Genomic DNA, 14,134 nt, shown 5'->3' with positions numbered 1-14,134 from the left:
TACCATAGTAGGAAAAATTGCTTTATACATTTCTTTGTTCTGTTGAACACAAAAGAAGATATTTTGAAGAATGTAAAAAACTAACAGTTTTGACTACCATTGTCATTTTCCCTTTATTCTTATTTATACAGATCGAGGGTGAGTGAATGATGATAGAATTTTTATTTTTGAGTGAAAGCAGAGGCAGATGGAGGGGCAAACATTCACACATGCACTTAAATTCATATATTTTTCGGGTTTATTGCCCTCTGTTGATTTTAGACCACTAATGCAGCTGAATTTGAGATAAACTACAGCAGGGGTTCCTAAACTTTTCAGCCCGCGACCCCCCAAATAACAATGCCATTGACTCGAGACCCCCACTATCCTCGGAGGTGGTTAAAGTATACAAACATTGCTCGCAACTGCGCACATGCACTTATTAGGTCTATCCAAACAGGCGCATAATGACATAATATTATTTTATAGTTATTTACTCATTACTTTACTTGTTATTCATAAACTATGAACTATTACTACAGATGGTCGAATTTCATCAAACTGATTCGAGTGCTGATGGATGTACTCGGCCTCTTTTGAGGACGATGGTCTTTCTGACTGCGGCGCTTCCCCGCCCTCCTCCGCTGGCCTCCCTGCGTTGTCTTTGGTCAATATTAACCAATGTTTCATTTCGACAAATAAAAATATCCAAAGCTTGAAGCCTGCGTCTGCGTGCACGTGGGTCTGTTTAACATGGTGCTGTAAATTGACTTGCTGCACCCTATGCGGTTGCTAATGTCGCTAATGTGACGTAATCACCTCAGGGGTCACAATCGACGGGGAGGAAATTCCAAAAGCTCATGGCTTTTTATTTGGATGGTTTTATTTTAACTTAACTAATGTTTTTATATTTTGTTACACTTATTGATTACTACGCTATTTCTAATAAAAAAAAGATTTCTGCAAATCATCTTGCGACCCTTCCCTCGCGGCCTTGCGACCCCTACTTTGGGAACCCCTGAACTACAGGATAGTTTTTATCCAGAGCTCAAGTATTTACTGTAGATACATTGTGGTGGTTTTCATTACTTTATGTTAACAACTGTTCTTAAAACATACCAGCCCTTGAGTTTTCAGTCTCAAAATATATATTACATGGAGTGACATTCACCTGGTTATTTTGAAAGATGAAAAGTCTAGATGACAGAGTAGTACAAAACTGAAGGAATATAGTGTCCCAGAAGCAGCGAAGCAGAGAGACTTTTGGCAGAATTATCCACTATTTCATCTTGAGTCACGGGAAATGGATGTGACCCTAAAGCAGGTCAAAGAAATACACAGAGGCCCATAAAAGTGCACTTGTTATTAAGGAAAGAATTTATTCATTGCTGGCACTGTCACTTTTAACTGTGTTTGTGTGCGTGCGTGTGTGTGTAGAACAAAAACTCCAATGTGAAAACGTTCCTGTGATACTTGATATTTAACAAAAACAAGCATAGATTGCACAGATTGGTTTTAACTGCTTCATAATTGCCGCCAGAATCAGTGCTGGTGGGTTGTCATAGCAACACCGGATCCTGCGGCCTTGCAGGTGTTTTGTGTTGTTCTGAACTCCGGTTCTGTTTTTCTTTACACTGAGCCAGAGATAACAGGACTCCACTCATATGTGTGTTTTTGTGGCACTGAGCCTGCTGGTGCACTGAACCTCAAGGTCATCATCTGATCTGGGATCAGATCCAGTCCAATGAACTTTAACACCCCCTGACAGACATAACATGATGCGTTCATTTAACTGGAATGCAAAATACTTTGACACATCCAAGTTCTCATTTATTTTCTATTTACAAGTTCATCACAAATTCACCCATTTTTTCTCAGTGTTCACTGCAATGTTTTATACCTTTTTATTTTATATGTCTTTAATATTACAGTTAAATATTAAATACAAATGTTATTAACTCTCTCCCCGCCATTGGCAGGACTTTCAGTTTTCATTAATGACAAGACTCCATTAGTTTCTCAATCTTCTTAAAGAGTAAAGCATTTACAGTTCCAAAAACAAGAAAATGCCCTATCTATGTTCTGATAAGGAAGTCTTTGACAAACACACAATTTACTCAGCTTTTTTTGTTCAGAATGTCGTATTTTTTAAGAAAACTTCCCACATTTGGTAATAGATAAAAAGGTACTGCAGGTAAATATAGATTTTTTTAAAGCTGAGGCTCTTTCATTTGACATTGCGGGGTTTCCCAGAAAGGGATTATCTTGAATCAGGACTAGGCCTTAGTTAAATTAGGATATTGAAGTCATTTAAAAAAAACTTTACTGTGTGCATCTTGAAACAAAACAATTGTACTGATATATTTTAAGATATGTCAGTGTCCGGGTCTGGCATTCATAGAAAAAAATATTCTGGGGTCATGAAATAAAAAATGCTTGGGCTGGCTGCAACTTTATTAAAAATGACGCTGGCAGGGAAAGAGTTAATAGAGACAAACACACTTATATCAGCCACTAATATTTATCGGCTTATTTGTGATCAATATAAACCATTAGCAAATCGACTATAGGACAAAAAAGGCTGTAATAACGAACTATTGCAGTTTATAGTTTATACTTTACTGTGGAAAAGCAGCCAATCTTTTTCTGAAGTATGTATACCTGATATAGAAAGCAAGAGCCCTTTAATTAAAAAATAGTACAAATTTAAATTATTAATAATATATTTAATGTTCTATAATAAGATGTTAATTATGAGTTAAAAGGGAAATACGTGATAACAAAAATAACCTCTGAAGGTTGTTAAGATTGTCATGTCATTTCTGTATTTTTATCTTACTCTGTGCCTCTCTTATAATGTTGGCCTGTTGAATGTTAAATGATGGCGATGCCAAAGTAGCACCCAGATTAACAAATTAAAATGACAAACACTTAAAATCTCATTTACTATTTAAAAAACAAAAATGAGACGAGAGCAAATATCTACCTACATGCATTTAAACACCTATCGCCTCACCTTTAAGTGAAACAAACATATGGTCATATGCACTAATGTGCGTGCACATGTGTTCCCTCAACAGGCTATTAATCCTGGTGACATGCGCACACACAGTCTACAGCTATGAAAACACAGGCAGCATGTCCTCCTATGTCTGAATTTGCAGTCGATTTTGTGTTTTGACATTCTTATAAACAGAAGAATTTAATGAATTTCCATCTTGATTTCTAGTGTAGCCAACACAAATACTGCCCAAACCCGATGCAAAACACATCATCCTTCACCTCAACAGGTCCAAAATAAACACAGACATCACGGTACACCCATACATTATTACTGTTTACTTATGAGTAAATACGTATTTTGGGAATCTGGTTATTTGTATTCCCAACAATATGGTCATCTGGTTTGACAGATCACAGCTATTGTTTTTGTTGTTTTTAAATAAAAATAACGCATGTTGATCTCAAAAACAGTTCTCCATCCAGATGTAGACTATGGGATCCCCGTCAAAGACCATCCTGATTTAGACGAACCCTTTGAGCCCTGACCTTGACCAATGACCAAGAGCTCCTAGTGTGGAGACCTTCTGCGGAAGCTGTGCTAACAGAAACATTAGTCTTTTTGTTAAAGCCATTTGCAGTCTTCCTTTGGGGAGCGCTGGACCCCGTGAGCATCCCACAAATGATCTTTAGCACTGGCCCTCATCTAACAGCCTCCACTTCTTTTTGAGTTATATTTCCAGCAATGGAGCTCTTGTGCGTTGTTTGTCACAAGAGTAACTTTGAAGCAGCAGTGGCTTGTTCAGCTCCTCGGTGAGCCAAAAACATTCCCGCTCTAAGGTTTTAAGGGCGCATGAATTGACAATGATTTAAGACTAGTTTTAATAATCTCCTATTTCAGTGGTTCTCAAACTGGGGGCCGTGGCCTCCTGGGGGGCCCCAAGATTGTTCCAGGGGGGCCACAGATTTTGTGGCATTTTAGAAATATGGATATTTATCATAAATTGTGAAATAAAACATCAGAAAAACAATGCCACCAACCAAAAGAATTTATGTTTTAGCATCGTTTAACTGAATATTTTCTTGGTTTAATTCAAATTTTAAGTTTAAGATTATAAGTCTTTATTTGGGGGGCCGCAAAGCAATGCACTCTACACAAAGGGGGCCTTACAACAAAAAAGTTTGAGAGCCACTGTCCTATTTATATGACAAGCATGAAAACTGATCTTGGTTGAGCAATTTTTCTCAATTTGCTGATATTGCAGATGGTGTAGAGATCAAAAGTTCATGTTAATGAGCTTTAGTATAGTTTTAGCATAGCAATACGCATGTGTCACACACACTTCAGGCAACCTCTTGGAGGTCTGAAATTAGTTTAACATGGGTTTACGGGTGGGGGAAAGCGAGGGAGAGTTTCAGGGGATTTGGGAAAAGACAAGGAACTCTGGTATAACTGCAGATGTCAGGTGATGTTTGTGTTGTGTGTGAGGGACATTAGCTTTTCCTTGTATCATACTTGTGGCTAACATCATGACTTTATGTTGTTATGACACCTGTGGTATTGTGTATCTATAATAAATGTCATCACAGGACATTGTGTGCTTTGTAAATGAACATGACAGCATGTATTGATGTTGGAGTGCACACTGCACATTCTAAAGAGGCTTTAATCTCTGATGAGCCATTTTTCAGACATGGATTACATCTAATCTTAACTATTTTTCCATGAAAATACATTCTAGACCATAGCCATGTTTGGAAAGTAGGCATTAGTTTTGACCTAATTCTTGATGGTTGTCATGACTGCCAACATGTCATCATGACTTAGCTCTTTCAGGATAAGTAATTACCATTGAGGAATAGATTTTATAAGTTTGAATATGTGACCCTGGATCACAAAACCAGTCTTAAGTAGCATGGGAACATTTTTAGTAAAAGCCCAAAATACATTGTATGGGACAAAATTATCGAATTTTCTTTTATGCCAAAAATCAGTAAAGATCATGCTCCATGAAGATATTTTGTAAATGTCCTACCTTAAATATATAAAAACGTTATTTTTGTGAGTGGATGGCCTGCTTCAGTGCCTCTGATGGACAACTTTAAAGGCGATTTTCTCAAAGTTTCGATTTCAATTTTGAAAAATTGACCCATAAAACCAGTCTTATGGGTCAATTTTTCGAAATTGAGATTTTTACATAATCTGAAAGCTGAATATATAAACCTTCTATAGATATATGAGTTGTTAGAATAGGACAATATCTGGCTTAGATACAACCGTTTAAAACCCAGGAATCTGAGAGCGCAAAAAAATCAAAATATTGAGAAAATTGCCTTTGAAGTTGTTAATCAGGGGCACTGTGGCAGACCATCCACTCACAAAAATAAAGTTTTTATATATTTAAGGTAGGAAATTTACAAAATATCTTCATGGAACATGATCTTTACTTAATATCCTAATGATTTTTGGCATAAAAGAAAAATCGATAATTTTGACCCACACAATGTATTTTGTCTTTTACTAAAAATGTTCCCGTGCTACTTAAGACTGGTTTTGTGATCCAGGGTCACATATGAGGAAATAAATAAAAATACCCTTTCTGTTTACTTCACACACGTTTCCTGTTTTCTGTATTGTCTGGTGCACACATCTGGTGACTCAGTTTTATTCTGTTATTGAATTTGACAGGAAATAACATCGGAAATGTGGTTCAGCCTAATACATCCGCTGGCTATTCATCAGTAGTTAACTAGGTTGAATTGCCGTCAACAAAAAACGCCGGTGGATATCCGGTTGCACTCTATAAAGATCTTGTTTGTCATCCAGAGGTGACAGCTCAGGTTTTCTTCTGTCAGGTAATACATACAACATAGAATTTGCTTTTCCTATTTAGATTTCACAAGCGAATGGATGGAGTGATGCTGCCATCAGGAGGCGGCGCATGGAACTGCAACTCGTTTCTGCGGCGTAAAACCAACGAAGAGGAAACAATTCCCCGATGCTTTAATGTTCCCGCTCAGCTCCGATGTGGACGTAAATAACCTCACAGATGGGCTCCCAGTCCTTCTGGAAGGAAATGCCTTTAGTTTGATTCTGCTCCGAAAAATCATGTCTGAATGGATTAGTGTAGCCTAGTGAACTGAACTAGTTTTAGGAAAGAGCAGAAATACTTGTGTGATCCTGTTTGCTAGACTAGCTAGTTGAGCATTCTTTACCTTCAATGTGCACTTTAAGTTACTTGAAAAATGTGTTAATTAAATATACAAATAAATAAAAGTTCGTTTTTTGCTATCAAGATTAGATCAACTTTGAGACATTTTTATCATTTGATTCCTAAATTGGAAATCTCCTTATTGTCATCGTGTAATTGAAAAGGCTAATTTACAGATTTCAGACAAATTCCATCAATCTGATTTATTGAATACTTGTCTTACTTCTTAATGATTTCCTTTCCTATTTCACTCTGACTCTCCCCCCTTTCTCACGAGCTACTTCTTTGCTGCGGTCAATATAAATGAAAGTCGTAATCTCTAACCAATAACAAGCAAAACCGAAACCAATTAAATTATTCTCACGGATGCTGGGAAAACAGTGTCGAGACTGAAGCAAACCTCAACCCCTAAAATTAGCATCAGCAGCACAACATGGAGTTTATCCGTGGTACCCAAATTTAAAAGAGCTGTTTGTCGTGAGGTCATAAAGCTTTCAAATGCTCAGAACTATCATTTGTTTAACATGTTTAACCAATATCTGCGTGGTTTGCTGTGACTATTGCAAGAGCTTTACCATTAAGATCACATGATTCTTTCATGTGGAAGACCAAAGTAAAAACCAAATACAAAGAAATAAACAGACCTTACAAAAGACTCGCTAACCATCACTCTTTTGTGCTGTTTTAATAGCTGATTTGTCATGTGGTTTCAGAATGATTTTTGCACAAATCTTTTTCCTCAGTGTAGCACTTTATATACAGTACGTAATGTACTTAAGTTTTATAAACCTGTTACTGTTATAAGTGAACTTGAATGAACTCATTGACTGTTATGTGCTTCTTTTTTAACTGATGAAAACGCTTAGTGAGAAAACAATCACTATTGCATTTACTTTTGCGAAAAGCCTTTTTGCTTTAGAATGACAAAAGCATTTTGAAGGGTGACTTTTTACTTTATGTATACATTGGAGACTGCAGGCCTACTGTAAAAATATTTTTGTTGAGTTCCATGGAAAAATCTAAGCATTATAAAGCATTTAAGCATGTTTTTCCATAGTCAGGTATACGTGCAGCTTTCAAACTTGTCACATTCATAATGATCCAAATTCCTCTTAAACTGGTATGCAGAGCCATCCTTTCTCCATTTGTTGGGTTTTGTGCATTTTAATGAAAAGAAATCCTACCAAGTATGTGTCCTTTCAGAAATGGTGTCCTTTTTTGTCACATTCATATTTTTTTTTAAGTTTATTTCTCTTTGTAAAAAAGAAAACGTGCGTAGACCGATGTATAGATTCTATTAGAAAATATAAACAGATGGTTCAATATTGGTAATAAATACAGTCTCTGACAGTTTCTATTTCAAGTTTTGTCTGAAAATGTCACATCCACAATGCTGGATTTTTGAATGAATGCTTTCACAGCTGGGTCTATGAAATCTTGTTGCTGTAACTCTGTCAGTGGCTTCTGACTGCGGTCATTAGTAAATCGATTAGAATGTGATGGAGTTTGCTATGTCTGCACCTTTCCTCCCTCACCACATTCACTACCTCTTCTCCTTCCTTGTCATATTCCCTTCTCTTTATTCCATCCAAGTTATTACCACCCTCTGTGACTATAGCCTATTAGCCAAAACCAAATCTGTCAACCAAACCTCTTCTGCTGCTTTTACTCCCATTCCCTGTGTTTATGTGTATTTGCTGTTTGACATCGAGTTGGGGTGCTTTTACAAAGCCTGCTTTGCGTGCAAAAATCAAATTAGCCTGTTCACTAAAATCTCTTGAGTGCTGTAAGCAGAGACTCACACCTGGATACTCACCCTCCTCACACCTCTGTTTTCTCCATCACCAGAATCCTCCAGATGTTTCTTATGAGGGCAATGGTGAGGGTCCAACACTAACGGCTATCAAATGCAACAGGTTGTGTTTGGTGCTTGAGGATGGCAGTATATAACATGAGATGCATATCATTTCTCATTTAAACTTAATTACCTTTAAAATGTTTCCTCTTTTTCCAAATTAATGTTACAACTTTTTCAATTTCTTTACAAAGAGACACATTTTCAACGCTTTTTTTTCTAAATAAAAGGGGTCCAAGAATCAGAAGTTCAACCAACTTCTGTGTCTTTGGTGCAGTTTGTGTGTTCATTGTAAGGGAATGTGTAGCCTGGTCGATTTTTTTCTTCATCTGTATTATGACACATTACAATTTTACTATTTTTGCGATGTGCAAACAACAGGTTTGGGAGAAAAACAGACCCTTCTGCAGTGAACTGCACTGCAAAATTCAGCTAAATTTTTACACAAAAATGTACAATAAAAATCAGACTTTGCTTTTGATTTTTTATTCAACATAATATTGTAAATAATAAAACAAATGAAAATGTCATGGACAAAAATGATGGGACCCCTAACGTAATATTTTGTTGCACAACCTTTCACTGCAGGCAATCACAAGCAAACATTTTCTGTAGCTCTCAATGAGACTTCAGCACCTGTTAACAGGTAGTTTGGCCCGCTCTTCCTGAGCAAACTGCTCCAGCTGTCTCAGGTTTGATGGGTGCCTTCTCCAGACTGCAAGTTTCAGCTCTTTCCATAGATGTTCCATAGGATTCAGATCAGGACTCATAGAAGGCCACTTCAGAATAGTCCAGTGTTTTGTTCTTATCCATTCCTGGGTGATTTTAACTGTGTGTTTTATTATCCTGTTGGAGGACCCATGACCTGCGACTGAGACAGAGCTTTCTGACACTGGGCAGAACGTTTAGCTCCAGAATGCCTTGATAGTCTTGAGATTGCATTGTGTCCTGCACAGATTCAAGGCACCCTGTGCCAGATGCAGCAAAAGCAGCCCCAAAACATAACCGAGCCTCCTCCATGTTTCATGGTGTTCACTTCTTTGAAAGCTTGATTTTTTTGTCTGTGAACATAGAGCTGATGTGACTTGCCATAAAGCTCCAGTTTTGACTCATCTGTCCAAAGGACATTATCCCAGAAGGATTGTGGCTTGTCAATATGAATTTTAGCACATTCCAGTCTGGCTTTTTTATGTTTTTCTTTCAAAAGTGGAGTCCTCCTGGGTCTTCCATGGAGCCCACTTTTGCTCAAAAAGCGACGGATGGTGCGATCAGAAACTGACGTGCCTTCACCTTGGAGTTCAGCTTGTATCTCTTCGGCAGTTATCCTTAGCTCATTTTCTACCATTCGCACTATCCTTCTGTTCAATCTGGGGTCGATTTTCCTCTTGCGGCCGCACCCAGGGAGGTTGACTACGATTCCATGGACCTTAAACTTCTTAATAATATTTGCAACTGTTGTCACAGGAACATCGAGCTGCTTGGAGATGGTCTTGTAGCCTTTACCTCTACCATGCTTGTCTATTATTTTCTTTCTGAGCTCCTCACACATCTCTATCCTTTGCTTTCTCTGGTCCATGTTCAGTGTGGTGCACACAATGATACCAAACAGCACAGTGACTACTGTTCTCCGTTTCAATAGGCTGAATGATTTATTACACGATTGGATACATGTGTGATACTAATTAAAGAAACTATTTATTTTGAAATATCACTATAATCCAATTATGTATTATCTTTTCTAAGGGATACCAACAAATGTGTCCAGGCTATTTTAGAATATCTTTGTAGAATAAGCAATAATTCATCTCTTTCCACTGCTTCTTTGCTTTATTCTATGACATACAAAAGGCATGCAAGTATACATAATACAATAGCTTTTAATTTCATCACTCTTCAGGAGGAATGAAGCATTATTTCAATGAGCTGTAAGGGTACCAACAAATTTGAGCACGTGTGTATTTGTGATATATATATAAATTATTTTTTCATGTTCTTTTAACTTTTTTTGAAAGATTTCCACAGTTTTCAAAGCCAAGCCGGTCAGCTCCACCGCATCCATCTCTTTTAAGCTGCTGTGAGGTGTGACAAATAGAAAGAAGAAACATTCCTATAAAAGTCTCGGCTGAGTGACAAAGCCTTTTTTCCTAGTTAAGGCCCTTTTTCCAGTTTATAGAAACCATGCAAGAGCTTCAAAGCGTTTTAACTCATAGGCAACTGAACAGGGGCATTTCCAATGGGATAAAGGTGGCCATATGAGCGCTACAGGCCTGTGAAAACTAGCAGATGTGACATGAGATGCTTTACTAAAAAAGTGTGACCAAAGAGCTCTTTGAGACATTGACCTTTAAGAGAGGAAGAAGGAGAATGATGATGAGTGTAAATCTACATCTCAGTGGAGAAGTTAGACCCAGCAGGGTGCTGGACCGGACAGTTGTCATGTCACAGTTCATTGGGATTTTGCTTGCTGGGACTCGAATAATTCTGGCAATTAAGGTATCTTAGCTGATTTTTATATAAATGCATGCTTGAGAGCAGCAGAAGAAATGAGAACAAAATACTTTCTGTTTCTATACAGATGCTGTCAGCTCTCCTGTTGGTCATAAAATGTAGCCAAGCGGTCACTCAGTAGAATTTGGCACCAGATGGATTTAATGGGTCTAGTAGGAGCTGGAGAGACTTTGTTTTATGAAAGTGTTTTTGTGTTTAAGTATGTGCATAGACATTCAAAATTAAAAAGCAGCTTTTTATTACATCTGTGCTTGTATGTTGTAAGTGTGAAAAGGAAATGTGTTTTATGTGGTTCAACAAATCTTTCCAAACATAATTTTCAAAGTTATTCAATAACACGTGTAGTGTATTGTATTCTGTCAACACACCAACAATAATAGTTTATGACTATAATCACAGTCATTTAACTGTATTTTACAGCTACCAAAGCTGTAAGTATTGGTTTACATTATATACTTTAATCATTCTGGTACACATTAAAAAGAAAAAATGCAACTCTGTTTTTGTGGCTTGTTGCATCTATACATTTTGTTTTTGTTCGATGTTTTCTCTTTTATTGCTCTTGTCCTCTTTTTGTTGTTCTGACCTCATCCCTGTCCCCCCTTCATGTTTCTATATCACATGTGATTTATACAATGAGGTGCAGTCACCCGTAACCCTGTCTGTGTGTGCAGTGATATACAGATGTGTTAATACTGGACTTTGGGGTTCATCCCAGTTTTCTCCCATCTCAAGAGTCCCAAAAAGCCCCATGACACAGAGAGATTGAGAGAGTGTGAGATAAAGAGAAAATGGAGGGAGTTTGGTAGTGCTCATGAAATGTTTTGGAGCTGAATAAAACGCTGAAGGATTTCAAGATGTGCTCACAAAGGACAGAAAGTAACATTAGAATTAAAGAAGATTTAGAGTTAGACAATGCCCAGAATATACATAACGTTTATCAATGACATCATACATAATACTTCTCCTACAGGCCAGAAAGATCTCATCACCGGGTTGAAGCATTTTTGTGCAAAGCTAGAAGAAAGAATGTGTGTGTGGAGGGGTGTCTAAACAGGTCAAATGTTTTGGTTGTAGAGAGCACTTTGAAGGCAGGAAATGTGCCTCAAGTGGCCATTAGTTGTGTTTATGGGAGCTGACTGCAGAACTTTAAGGCTTTGATGGTCTGAATGCTGCACTTGGCCTCAGGAATTATTTTGTCACAATTTGACAACAAAATTTGAGCCTCTCAGGTTTAGACTGGGTCCATGTTACAACGCAGGTAACCGGTTTTACTGATACCGGTACTGGTACACAGTTAAACACAATTATACAGTCATTTATCCCCCTCAGAAAGCAGTGAGTTACAGGCCCCTGCAGAGCTCACCACCAGTGAACAAGCAGGAGGTCTCTGCGGTTACTTTCTCAAGGCTGTCAAACCACACCACAACTGGGAGAACATTCCTCTGGAAATGTATCAGACTGTAAGATGAACTGTCCAGATCTGATCAGACCGACACGTCTGAGATGACCTACACCCAACCACACCAAGCCTTCCAATCCGACCCCTGTTAAAGCGTTTCACCCCATGCTTAGCAGACAACGTTTGGGTGTGTAAATACAGGGCTGCTGTTTCCATCACTGAGATCCAAAACATGCATCCAGGGAGGATATTTCTACGGACCTCCAGGAAAAAGGCAGGAACACAAATGTGAAGCGAAAAAAGGGACAGTTTGGCTGAAGATGGGTGACGCAGGTTGAATGTGATAACCTTACCCAAAGAGATTACAAGGAAAATAAGTGATTTAACAAAACAATGCATTGTGACATGTAACTGTTCAAAATGTTTTAACCTTTCCAGAATAAACTGCGGTTTGGAGCAACAGACACATTTGCCTATGAACCATTTTTGGGTTTGTGTCAGAGGACATATTTGGTTTCATACTTCTTGTAGAATTATTTAGCCAAAAAACATGATCCAGTACATGGCCTACAAAAAAACTGGCCAAGCTAAACAACATAACTTAAAATCAATCCCTGCATGTATTATGGTGCAAAGTCCTAGTTGATGTAATTGTTTTTACAGCAATAAGCTAAAAAGACTCCATATAATTCACATGTAAGTGTGATGGCTCTGGCCACGCTTGCAGACTGACATATAAGTATTTGAATCAATCCGAGGTGATACACACAAGGGTTTGAGATGAATTCAGACCTCTGCTTTATTGAGCTACACATACTAAGTTCAAAACCTTTTTTGCTACTTCAACGGAAAGTAAAAATAGCCTCTATTGTACATGTGGATGCTCTCGAATAAACTGCTTTATGTAATCAGAGTTTGAAGCACAATTGTTTCTGTATAGTTCGATTGGTAGATCATTGCATTTGCATTAAGGTCCTGGGTTTAACACCCAGGAGACACACATTCACAATACATTCTTGTAGATCTTTACCTAAATGGAGTCATATGACACGGCTAAAACAAATATTATCGTTTGTTTTAGATGTCATGCAAAGTGTATACACGATATAAGGTTCAAAAACGCTGTATTTTCCACATACCGTGCATGTTTGTATCTCCTCTTTGCCCCGCCTCTCTGAAACGCGCAGATTTTTAACAAAGCTCATGGCTCTGAAAAGCGAGGTGTGCTATGATTGGCCAGTTAACCAGTGCGTAGGGATTGGTCGAATACTGCAAGCGTGTGATGGAAATGTAACGCCTCTTACCATATTTGGAACATCAGGTTCCAAAGCAATTGTACTGACAGGTACGCCCACCTTACTTGCGTGTACATTTGGGCGGTCTTAGTCAAATCATACCACCAACTGACGTAGATTTGTGGGGGTGTGGTTACACGAGGCGTTCAGGCAGGTCTGGGTGAGCATTCGCTTTTAGATAGAACGCATCTTTTTTTTTGTTGCAATTTTACGTGTCTAATACATGCATGGGCAACTTGTAACACACCAAAGACACAGAAAAACACGTGTTCGCGCCATACGACCTCTTTAAAATGCACTGTGATTATAATAAAAGTGCATGCATTGTAAACACTGTAAAAAAACGTAATTTTTTATATTTTTTGAAAATACAGTAAAAAATCGTCAAATCACAGAAAAAGACATGTAGAGGAAAAACATGTAATTTTATGGGGAAAACTGTTATTTTTACGGTTTCTTTTTTTACGGGATTTTTCATACAGTCTATTTTTTAAATATGGTACAAAAAGGTTAAATTTCAGAAAAGACTGCAAATTTACAAGAAAAACATGACATTTTACAGAATTTATATTTTTTATTTTACGGTATTTTTCTGGTGCCCCAGCTGCCTGAAAATTTCCTGTTTTTGTGGGATTTGATAATGATCTATATTGCAAGCAGCAAGCAGAGTGATTCTTAGCTTGTGTCCAGAAGAATTTTTAGGCATGTCAGATCTTTCAGAGCATTCATTTTGAACACATCACAAAGTATGGCTTGTCTTCAATGCTGTGTCGGAAATATATTTGATTATCTCCATCCGAGTCAAGTCCGAGTCCAAAGAGGTTCAAGTCCAAGTCAAGACCGAGAGACAGAGACAGAAAAAAATCATGACTACAAGACCACA

Source organism: Triplophysa rosa, linkage group LG15 (genome assembly GCF_024868665.1).
Source record: "Triplophysa rosa linkage group LG15, Trosa_1v2, whole genome shotgun sequence".
Lineage (NCBI taxonomy): Eukaryota > Metazoa > Chordata > Actinopteri > Cypriniformes > Nemacheilidae > Triplophysa > Triplophysa rosa.
This window is presented reverse-complemented; position numbering follows the sequence as displayed.